We start from the raw sequence: 12,386 nt of genomic DNA on the forward strand, positions 1-12,386 counted from the left end.
GAGTCTCGGTGTAGTCAAATGATGTCTCTAATGAGGGTAGCTAGGCCTCATATTTCTAGTCGAACTTAAGGCCCCCAAGCAAGTTCACACTTGGCCCTTATGGGTTGTCTCAATTCCTACGATTAAAAGTAATCCTCCCTTCTTTACGCTCTCAATTAACCCTCACACTTTATCCTCGTGTGTAGAATACTACACTATAACTTACCACGGGATGATGCCGTGAAGATTTCTGGCAACGGTGGGATAAACGAGTGGGACGGGCAAGAACGGGGATGTGCAATGACTTGCACATGCACATGAGAAAATGTACATAGGAATAAAAGGGAAAATGGAAGGTGCTAGAGTGCACCAAAAAGTTAGTGAGAAGTAGATGTGATGTGTACTTTAGTGCACATGCACACGTTGTAAAGTAGGTAGTGGCGTGAGTGTGAGAGATTTAAGGGGAGTTAATGTACCACTCCCCTAAAATGGAGGCAAATATCCTCCTCTGAAAAGGAGGGGAATTTTTTGCCTCCGATATTGTAACGTCCCTCCCTCCTTGGACTATAAAAGGAAGTGAGGGGACTCTTCTAAGCTCTCTCCGATTTTGGTCTTTTGGGAACATCATTGTTAGCCGGCCGACAAGGGAAGTCCAGAATGGGGAAAGGGGGATAACTAATAACCGAGAGCTGATTATCTATAATATAGAACTATTATGATTTTGAGAAGCAAACGGACGGACCCGGAATCAGTATGCCGATCCGGATCCGGATTCGGATCCGGATCGGTTCGTAGCCGGTAACCGGTTGGCACCGGTTTGTACCTAGAGCCGGAGACCTATAAAAGGGCCTGGTTAGATTGTAATCATTAGCGGATAATTAATAGCGTGTTGTTGTTCTGTATCTTAATCATTGTTAATTACCATTCTGTGCTAAGTGTAATTCATCTTACGCGTGTATTGTGATTAATGATCTTGCCGATTAGTAACCAATTAGGGTTTCATTAATAGTTCGGTCTAAGTTTATCTCACCGCAACACCCTTTGGTGAAGTGTCTCAAAGGGACACCCTGTGTTAGGCCATTGTCCGGCCCTAGTGATAACACACTTTTTGGCGACCACGATTCCTACACAAACGCAGCGAACAACGGCGGGAATGGATGACTAGACCAACGAACGACCCGGTTACGGAGTGAGCAAGAAGACTTGTTGAACGATTGCGGAAGCGAGAGGCTTTCCAACAAGCGGCAGAAGAGATCCGTGCGGATCGATCATTTTCCAAAGCAATCCGGCGAGTGGCCACGGAGTCACTCCGCGTGCAGCAGACTCCCCACTCGGACGAAGGAAGCAACAAAACAATTGGCGGAAACAGCGAAAGACTGGGTAGAGTTGACCCGGCAGCACTCGGAGGCAACGGAGCGCGCTACAATGGCTCTGAACAAAGTTCAGACGACCTATTAGACCCAACTCATGTACTACAGAAGCCAAGAAGTGGCAACCGCGAGCCTGATCAAACAATTGAAGGACGAAAAACAGGCCGCAGAGAACAAGTCGAAGATGGGGCTGGGGCGGATCCGGGACATCGTACTGGCATGGAGAGACCGGACGAAAAGAATGGTAGAAGAAAGTGCGGCTCAATGGTGGTCTCAATGGGCTAAGCAGGCAACAGAGTTACAATTGCTACGATCGGATGCGGAGAATCGGCGGAAGGACGACGATGATTTCTATAAATTAGACAAGGAAAACATTGTTGCCATAAGGGAGGAATTGTCGGACGACTTCCTGTCATTAACTGGGGACCAATTGGCGGCGGTGAGGCAATTGGTGGAGTAGCTAGACGATGACCAAATGGATACACAACTCCAACTCAAGCGGTATGAACGAGAATGGCGACGACACGAAGTGGTCCGAAGAACTGCGACGATCAATATCAATGATGAAGAGCAGTGTTCGGAGCAGGCGGCGAAGGAAGCCAGAACGGGGGAAAGCCAACCGTATGGAACTTAGGAGGAGAAGACAAACATAACTCCGGAGGCGCAACCGACGGATTGAAACCGGCATACTGAAAACCAGCATCAGGAGGAGCCGCTAAAGGAAGGTCATCCACAAGAAGTGGTGCACGCCGGAGAGCAGCACCAGGAGACGCCAAGACCAATAGAGCCAAAAAAGGAGGAAGAGCCGATAAGACCAACAGAGCCGCCGGAAACTGAAGTGAAGCAGGCACAACTGGAGCCGGAGCAACAACAAGAGCAGCCACAACCGCAGGAACGACAGAAGCTAGGGCCACAACAGGAGGAACAACAACAGCAACAGACGACTGAATAGCTTCCCGAAGAACCATTGGAACCCTTAGATCAAAGCATTCTGGACATTTTGGAGGAAGAATGAAGGCAAGATCGTGGGATTCAACGTACAAGGTACTGTCCCACGGGCGTGCCATGTGTTAGCCGGCCGGCAAGGGAAGTCCAGAATGGGGAAAGGGGGATAACTAATAACCGGGAGTTGATTATCTATAATATAGAATTATTATGATTTTGAGAAGCGAACGGACGGACCCAGAATCGGTATGCCAATCCGGATTCGCACCGGTTTGTACCTAGAGCCGGAGACCTATAAAAGGGCCTGGTTAGATTGTAATCGTTAGCAGATAATTAATAGAGTGTTGTTGTTCTGTATCTTAATCATTGTTAATTACCATTCTGTGCTAAGTGTAATTCATCTTACGCATGTATTGTGATTAATGATCTTGCCGATTAGTAACCAATTAGGGTTTCATTAATAGTTCGGTCTAAGTTTATCTCACCGCAACACCCTTTTGGTGAAGTGTCTCAAAGGGACACCTTGTGTTAGGCCATTGTCCAGCCCTAGCGATAACAATCATTAGGGTTTTTGCTCCGACTACGGTGCAAGTGCTCCCCGATTGGTAGCTTGCGCATTGGGTTGTAGTACCCCATTTCGGTATTGATCGGCTCAATGCCGTGAATGTAATTGTTCTTGTGATATACATATATGAATATAGTCTTACGTATCGTGTTTGTATTTGTTAGTCGTTCTTTGTCTTTGTCTTTGTCTCTCTCTTCACCGATATGTGCGTGTGTGTGTGCGTGTGCCTCTCTCTCTCTCTCTCAATCGTTTGCATTCGGTGCAGTTGAGATGATGACTTGGCCAACATCCTAGTCGAAGCGCTAGATACCGATGAAGTTTGGTTCTCTTGTTACCGTTTCTCCTTGGTCTAGGACCCCGGTGGTTCCCCCTAAGCTAACCTGCAAGTCACGGATTTCTGCAACATCTTTGGTAAACCCGATGTGAAAGGGCAGTAGGGGAGGATGAGGGTTAAAGCTGAAGACTTCGTGGAGGTGATGACAAGGATAGTGATGGAGTTCGGACGGGCGAAGCTGAAATGAGACGCGGCGCAACAAGCTGTCGAGAGCATGGTCGATTGAGTCAGCTATTTCAACGGGGATAGAATTCCATTGTATTTGAAACCCTACAACGCTGAGATGACGACGAGGGATGTGGACAATGCAATGAGGTTGGAGTATTTCTGTCGGGTGGCGGTTGTACAAATACACGGGGGGGTAAAGGAGGTATGGGAAGCTCATAGTTCATGGGAAACCTTCGAAGAGGCAGTGTTGGAGGCATATCACTTCTAGAGGCCAAGAGGACGAGGTTGGTGCGAGTTCGACCAATGGGTGTTATCAGCAAAAATCCACCAAGGCGCAACAGATGTGTTCCTGGAGTTTGAGCGGCGTTTTGCTCAACTTCCGAAGCGAGAATAAAGACTGGTGTGGGTGGATAAGGTCTTACTTTTCGTGAAGTCAATCAACTGGAAGGAATGGATGGCCATCCAGCTTGAACTTGAAGATGAAGACGGTGCAAATGGCCTCACTTAGGACTGGACGGAGGTAGAGAGGGTATGCTGACGGCTGGATAAGAAGTAGACGGGGTGCTCGTCAGCCACGACATGGCCCACGAGCGGTATCCAAAGGAGGGTGACACGCGATGGCGTGCCATCACAACAAGAAGAGAGGATGCCACAGGACAGTTCAACATGCTCTACGTCGAGGGCTTGATTAGGGAAATGTACGAGATCTTCAGGACGAAGGTCAATGATGAGGAAAGGTCCGATGCGTAGTTGGAATCAAGAGGACCGGAGGACAAGGAGGAAGTCGCCTCCTTGGGGATGAAGGACAGGGCTTATGCAGAGGCTTAAGTATGATACGAAGATACCATGGGAGAGGGTGTGGAGTAAGACACCCTCTCATCTTGCAAAGAAAAGATAGCTGAGGAGAAGGCTAGGAACAATGGAACGATGGGGGCCACTTCGGAAGTGGGCGCATATTTCGGGGAATGGTGGTCTGAAACATCGAGCGAAGGAGAAGCAAGCATAGTGAAAGCCCGCAGAATCAAGGTCAGAGAAGCATATGGAGAGATAGCCACGAACGACAATGTGAAGGTAGAGGTGGCAATGGACAGTTCGTCAATGATTGATGGTGCCGAGACATTCCCCACACCGGTTCTAGAGACTTTGGTAGTTGTGCTCGAGAGTCAACATGAGACCGAAGAGAAGGAAGGTGGCGACAGGAAAGCAGAGAACCCCTATGAACCTCGACGAGGGCCGCGTTTAATGGGGGTAGTTCCATCCCCATTCGGCGTATACCGGCGTTCCGTTGTCTGCCGACTCTGGCTGGTTGCTCCTCATCATCGCTTTCCGTCGTTTGTGTTAGCGCACGCTCGATCATTTGTCGTTCCGCATGCTCCTCGGCCATTCGTTGGGAGACTTTTATTTGTTGTGTTGCCAAAAATTCCATGAGTTCAAAAGTAGTTCCGAACTGTAATAGTGCGCTGAACTCATGGGCCGTGTCTGGAATGTCCGGATATGCCAGGATCTCGCTTTTCACCATAAATACGCCTTTCCCCCGCTGTGACTGGGCTGAAATGATCGGTCATGGTTCCCGGATTATTTCGAAGGTGGTGTTGGGCTCCGTAGCTACGGAGCTGTCGACCACGGTGGTCGTCTCTATGGCCGCGAGTGTGTCTTTAACTAATCCGCACCCATCTTTCTTGTCCAGCCTCTGTGGTTTCGGCCTTGGGCTTCCCTAACGTTGCTTGGCTTCCTGCTCATACAGAGTTTCCTCCCTGTGCTCCGCCCGTTCCTCCTGTGTTGTTCGCTGCTGGGCTGGGTTGATTGGGGTTCATCCTCCCATTCTGTGGTGGCCAACTCTGCTAACCTTCGTTTCGCGGATCGTGGCGGTTGCGTGGGTTTGTTGGGTTGTGGTGCGGGTAGTCGTCGGGGCGGGAATAGTATCGTCAAATACTGTTGTATGATTGGCCTTAGCTTTTTGCCGCCTTGATACACGTGCAGGCCTTCCCGCAACGCTGGTCCCGTAATGACCCCCCAATCGACTGTGCGCCCTTCGAAGGTATCAATGATGATACCCTACCTTCTACTCGGGCATCCCATAGGCATTTATATGCACACATCCGACCTCCAACAGGAACTTGGATATTTCGCGTAAGAAGGGGTCTGGGATTTCCTTCGTCCTCTATGCCTTGGCGGACGCCAAATATGGCCCGAAATATCTCTGCAAAGTTTTCATAGGAGGGATTTCGAAATGTCTTTCTCCCAGCAATGACAGGTGAAGCTTCTTCCGAATGGATGTGTTGGTGACCGTGTCAATATTAAGCTTCCTAGCAATGTCCAGGGCTTCAGGGTGAGGGGGTGCCTCGGTGACTTTGATGTATCCATCCATGCGTTTCTCGACGAGCCATCAACGCAAGGCGGCAGAAATAGGGATCGGCATAGTAGGAGGGTGAGATTCGTGGGTAGTGGGTTAGGACTGTTGGCTATGGCGAACTTGAGCTCTGTGGTAGGATGGAGAGGAGGGTGAGTGAGGGGAGCGATGAGAGTTAGAAGGTTGGTTTCTGTACTGTGCAGAAAACCTTCTATTTTCTTCTTTTTGTGGCCTAGGTTTCATTGGTCGGTGAGCCATCGTTGTGCCGCGTGTTCTTGGCCTAGAAGTTTGTGCATGCCTTAAGTCCTTTTAATAGCATCACTATCTTCTCTTCTTCTTCTTTCTTTTTCCTTTTGTAACGGTTACACACAATATTATTTTTACACTATAGTACAAGTAGGGCCTTATACTTACTCCGCGAATTCCCCGGCTTTGTCCTGTCCGGCGGGGAATAGGTTAGGTGGCGTAGGTCCCAGGTAAGGTTTAAGGCGAAACCCATTCACCTTTTGCCGTAACACTTCCCCGGCCAAAGTGCCAAGTTGAAACGTGCCTTGTTCCACTCCCACTATCCACTACGGGCCTGTCCAACTGAATCTTAATTTTCCTGGCATTTGCCCCATGCGTGTTTGAAAAACTAATACCGCTTTCCCAACCGTAAAATCCTTCTCACGCGCATGCCGATGTCGGTCCGCGAATGCTTTGCGCAGCCGTTGTTCCTGCTCCAATATGGCCATACTGCATAACCTTGTTTCGCCTAGTTCGAGCAATTGTTGTAGTCGTATTTGTTCAGATTTTCCCTCTAGCAGCCGAGCTCGTACTTGAATCCGCAGACTGGGTACCTGGAATTCGACAAGCATCACGGCCTCCAGCCCAAATGCTAACCTGAAAGGCGTGGATTGTATGCTGGTCTTATAGCTAGTTCGATGCGCCCATAACGCGCTGTGCAATTTGGTACCCCAATCTATTCTATTCTCATTGACTATCTTTTTTAGGATAGTTTGTAATGTTTTGTTCGTGGATTTGGCCAAGCCATTTGCTTGTGGGTAATACGGCGTACTCTTTTTGTGAACCACATCGTAGCGTTGGGTCAACTCGCTGATGACTGTATTTAGAAAGTGAGTCCCTTGGTCACCAATAAGCCCGAAACGACACCAGATATGTTCGTAAAGGAATTTCGTCGTGAATGCCGTGGTATTTTCGCTTCTACCCACTTGGTGCAGTAATCCCTAGCCACTAGGATATACTTATTGCCTGTTCGAGTAGCCGCCGGGGTAAAAGGTCCCACAAAATCCAGCCCCCACTTTTGGAAAGGATCCAACGGCAACACCGGTTGATGTGGCATTCTCGCGACCTTCGTGGGCTGGCCCAACCGTTGGCATAAATCGCATTGTTTGCAATATTCATACGCATCCTCTTGCGTATTGGCCACCAAAGTCCTGCTTGCCAGATTTTCCGGGCCGTAACATAGCTCGCGTAATGTCCTCCCGCCGTACCACAGTGGGCTTCGCGTAAAACCGCAACCTTCTCATCCTGCCGTATTCCGCGCCTCCAGATCCCGTCACTGCCCTTGTGATATAGGACGTCGTCGACTAAACAGAAATTACGACTCCGTACGGCCAGCCGTTTTTTCTCGTCCGTCCTTAATTGGGGTGGCGGTAACCCCATGGTCAGAAAATAGGTCATTTCCATCAACCACCGATCTAGAAAAGTCTTTTCTGTTCTTTCTGCTAAAATTGCTATACGCTGAATGTCCACATCCGGAAAGTCGTCGTCATCTTTTTGCGCCATTTCTCCATTATCTAGTCTGCTCAAGAAATCCGCCACCATGTGTTGTGTCCCCGGTCGGTGGTGAATTACAAAGTCGAATTCTTGGAGCAACAGCATCCATCTGGCCAATTTTCCCGTCAGTGCATGTTTCCCCACCAGATATAGCAATGTCATATGATCCACGTGAAACGTGAATTTCCGCCCTAGCATATAGTGCCAGAATTTATTGATGTTGTATATCATACCCAACACGTTCCGTTGTGGAATAGTTATGCTCAGCCTTTGATAGTTTTCGACTAGCGTAGTGCATTGGTCGGTACCAATTCAGCTTCGTGAGATGCATTAACGCACTACCTATTGCTATATCCGAGGCATCCACGAACACGTGAAATGGTTTCGCCCAAATTGGTGGTTGTACGATCGGTGCTTACGTTAGCATTATTTTTAGCGCATCATATGCCTTCTCTTCCGTTGTTGTCCATTTGAAAGGAGTACGGTGAATGGCGGCATGTAATGGTGTGGTGAAATCCGCCAAATAGTGTATCATCCGACTGTGCCATCGTATTTGTCCCAAAAACCGGTTGAGTGCTTTCGCGTTTGTCAGTGTTTTTGCATGAGTAATCACAAAGATTTTGTTTGGATCGACTGCTATCCCTTCCTTACTGACTAGGTGGCCGAGGAGAGCTCCGCTGGTGACGTCGAACGCGCATTTGGCGGGATTCAGGCTTAAGCGTGCAGTTTGGCAACGCTCCAGGCAAAGCTGTAGATGCGAAAAATGTTCGGTTGCTGTCCCATATACCGCAAAATCGTCTAAAAAGACCTGCATGAAGGTAGGTATATATTCTCCAAAAATCTCTGTGATTGTCCGTTGAAATGTAAGCAGCACCGTCTTTAGCCCGAACATCATGACGACCGCGACATAGACTCCCCAGACCGTGACAAACGACGTCTTCTCTTGGTTGTCTGGGTGCATGTGTACTGGATTGTACCCACTGAAGCCATCTAGAAAGTTGTACATGCCCTGCGACGGCATCCAGTACGTTGTCGGCGAAAGGTAAAGGGAACGCGTCTGTAATGGTTACGACGTTCAATTTCCGATAGTCCACGCACACACGTATTTTGCCATTTTTCTTTGGTACGACTACTATCGGGCTTAGCCATGTGGCTTGTTTGACTAGTCGAATGAATCCGGCCTTGAGGAGTTTGTCAATTTCCTCTTTTACGCGAGCTGCGTAATTTGGGTTCATGCGGTATCGACGTTGCTGGACCGGTTTCACGTTGATCGCTAAATTGATCTTATGTTGATAGAACTTCGGCTCTAATCCCTTCATGTCCTCATGGGACCAAGTGGACACATCTTTATACTTCCTAATTAGTGTAACAATCGCGTCTCTCTGATCTGGTAGTAATTATTTTGCGATGGAGAGGAATCGGGGGTCTGACATCGTACGCACGTTTACTTCTTCTAGGGCTGAGGCAGCGACTCATCGTGAAATTTCCATTTCCCTCTCGAACACTGCCCGTGCTCTACTTAATTCTAATATTGACTCGGGGTCTGTTTCGTAAGCCTCGTTGTGGAGCATAGTGGGCGTGGCATATTCCGCCTCGGTTTCTATGACGTCGATTTCGAATAGCGGAATAATCCGGGGGTGCTCATCGAGGTATACTTCTAATTTTGTATCATCCACCCCAACCAACATATTTATATGTTCCACATATAACAGTGTTATGCCCTTGGGTTGTGCTGCCATTTCCTTTGTTGGTACGCGAACTTTGGTGCGTCCGCGTCAAAAGCTGATGCACTTATGTTGCCAACTCTGTTTGATATTCACTGAACAAAGCCACGGTCTGCCAAGCAGCATAGGATATGCTCCTGGGCGTCGAGGGCGAGGACTACCACCGAGACGTCGAAGCGATGTCCGCCCACGATAATGCCTAACTTGTGTATTAAGCCTAAAGGCCGTACTGAGCGGGTATCCGCCATGCGAAGCCAAAACGGCCAAGCTTCCCATTCTGAAATTCCCAATTGTTCACATGTCTTCATGCTAATTACATTGACACCAAAGTCACCGTCGATTACGCATCTTGTGATTTCTTGACCATGTAATATCAACTTAATAGCCGGATTATGGTGATCCAACACCGTTGGTCCGACGCTGGTGTCCGTAAAGTTGGCGGAGATGCTTACCCCAGGTTTGCATGTTATGCGATCCTCCACGGCCTGGCGGAACCGTGGGACTAGTTGAAGTAGCTTCTCCATGGTCAGTGTTATCTCGCAGCCTGCTAGTGCTTGCCATATGGGATCCGGAGATATCACCTCTTCCTCCAAAGACCCCACATTGTTCGCGGACTCCTGCCGCATGCGTTCTGTATTTGCTACGTTCGCTTTTTCGACCCATGCTTGGGCCGTCTAACGTATCTCATCTTGCGTGGACCAATCAACATTTTTTGTTTGTTGTCTTGTCGTGACTTGCTCAACTTCCGCCATAATCATATTGACGGCAGGCCCCTTGCCCTTGCGTAGTGGACATTGCATGACATAATGTCCAGGCTGTTGGCAAATGAAACAATGGACGCTAGATTCACCTTTCTCGGCAGCTAGTGTCGTGTTCCAATCCCTAGGTGTGACTTGCTCCTCCCGGTCTTGGTTCATTCTTCTGAGTGTTCACGGTGGTTGTTGTTGGTCCCGGTGCGGCTCTTGGTGCTGGTCATCGTCCGAACTTTCGTCGTACCGCCGTTGGTCCCGATATTGACGATGTTTCCTAAGAGGCCCATTGAAGCCGCCGCGTTTGTTCGTCGGACGGTAATTCTCGTAGCGTCGGCCTCCTTTATTATATCTGTGGTTGCCTCGGTAGTCTTCTTCCTCCGACTCTTCTTCCTCGGAATCGTTGTTATTCCGGCGATTCCGGTAGTGCCGGTCATTGTCAGGAATAGTACTAAAGCAGAGAGAGAATTAGTACTAAAGAAGAGAAGTACTATTAGTACTAAAAGGAAGGGACCGTGTAAGATTCCCGAGAGAGAAAGAGAGAAGAGGAGAGAGAGATAGCAAGGATGATAACAACTAATATATTATGTGAAGGATAAGTACAAAGTGGCTAAGAGGCTTAAGACTGGCGTTGAACCAATTTGGTTCAAAACAATGCCTTGTGCCTCCTTTTATAGTGGTCTCAGGAGTAGTCCTGAAGCTTCTAGAATGTTCAAGAGAAATCTGGAATATACATTAATTTCTTATAATAAAGCATAAATGAAAATAATATCCTACGAATTACAATAGATGGTGTGATGGTTAAGAGCTCGACCCATATACCATAAGGTCATGGGTTCGAGTCTTGTCATATCATGACACTATCCCCCCCTTAAGACGACGAGTGGAACGAGTCGACGTTGATTGAGGACCGGGTTTGTCGGTGAAAATCAGCAAGAAGATCCTGAGCATTGGCGACATGCTTGACAGGCTCCCAAGTACGTTCGCTCGGACTATAGCTGAGCCAATCGACCAAATAATAAAGTTTGTTGCGAACAAATTTGGAGTCGAGGATGGCAGCAACTTCATACTCCGGGCCGGCGTCTAACTCAAGCGGGGGCGGCGGTGGTGTAACACGATCGGGAATAATGTTTGCTTTATAAGGTTCAAGAAGAGAACTATGGAAGACCGGATGTATTCAAAGATGCGGAGGAAGATCAAGGCTGAACGTGACATCATTAACCTTACCGGTAATACGGAAAGGACCGAGTCGTCGATAATCCAACTTGTCGCACAGTTGAGTAGTCTTGATGTGACGACGTAAAAGCCATACTCGATCTCCGATGGAAAAAGAGGAGGGAAGCCGATGACGATCCGTGTAAGTCTTCTATGTCTGTTGAGCATGACAAAGATGAGTAGAGAGATCCATTTGGATCTTGCGTAGTCTCTCCAAATGATCCTCGGCACGAGGATTGATAGCTAGCTCCAAGGTGTCGATCACCGACCAGCAAGAATGAGAACCAATATAAGCGTAGAATGGGGAGACTCGAGTCGAGGAGTGAACAACATTATTATACGCAAACTCCGCAAAATGGAGAATCTCGGCCCAATCATCCTGTTGATAACTCAGGAAACATCGGAGATATTGCTCCAGCGTTTGGTTTGTTTGTTCCGCTTGCCCATCGATCGGAGGATGGTAGCCGGAGGAGAGGTTGCAAGAGACCTTGAGCATCTTGAAGAGATGCTGCCAATATTTGGAGACGATTTGCGGTCCTCGGTCACTAATGATACTGTCTGGGAGGCCATGATGCCGAAATACCTCACGCATGACAAGGGCGATGGTTTCCTCGCTAGTGATGGCCTTAGTACACGGCACAAAATGTGCCATCTTCGTATATCGATTGACGATGGTTAAGATAACATTGAACCCCTTTGAGACTGGCAGATCTGTGATAAAATCAAGACAAATAGACTGCCACGACTTACTTGGAATCGGTAAGGGTTCCAACAAGCCATATGGATGGCGTCGTGGCATCTTTGCTCAACAGCAAGCATCACAGGTCCGAACGTAGTTGTCGACAAAACGTCACATATGGGGCCACCAAAAGGATCGTTGAACTAGATCCAACGTCTTAGTGCTACCGAAATGTCCCGCCATATGGGTGTCGTGACAACTTTGGACGATTTGAAGGCAACAGGAGCAATTGGGGACATATACAAGCTTTTTAAAGAATAGCAAACCATCATGATATTCGAATTGTCAGTAGTCCATACCTGGTTGTTGAGACTGGGAACAGGATGCCCGAGAGGTATCAATGTGCGCTAGAATGTCTTGAGCAAAATTGTTCGTCTTCAAGTTCGCACGTATGGTGTCGGTAATCTGGGAATCCATTAGGGTCTGAAAAATACGCGTTGTGTGCAATCATGTTGGTTCCAAGATTACT

The sequence above is a fragment of the Azolla caroliniana genome, unplaced genomic scaffold (genome assembly GCF_043228905.1).
Source record: "Azolla caroliniana isolate FFs.n. ecotype wild unplaced genomic scaffold, voAzoCaro1.0.p SCAF_12, whole genome shotgun sequence".
In the NCBI taxonomy this organism is placed as follows: Eukaryota; Viridiplantae; Streptophyta; class Polypodiopsida; order Salviniales; family Salviniaceae; genus Azolla; species Azolla caroliniana.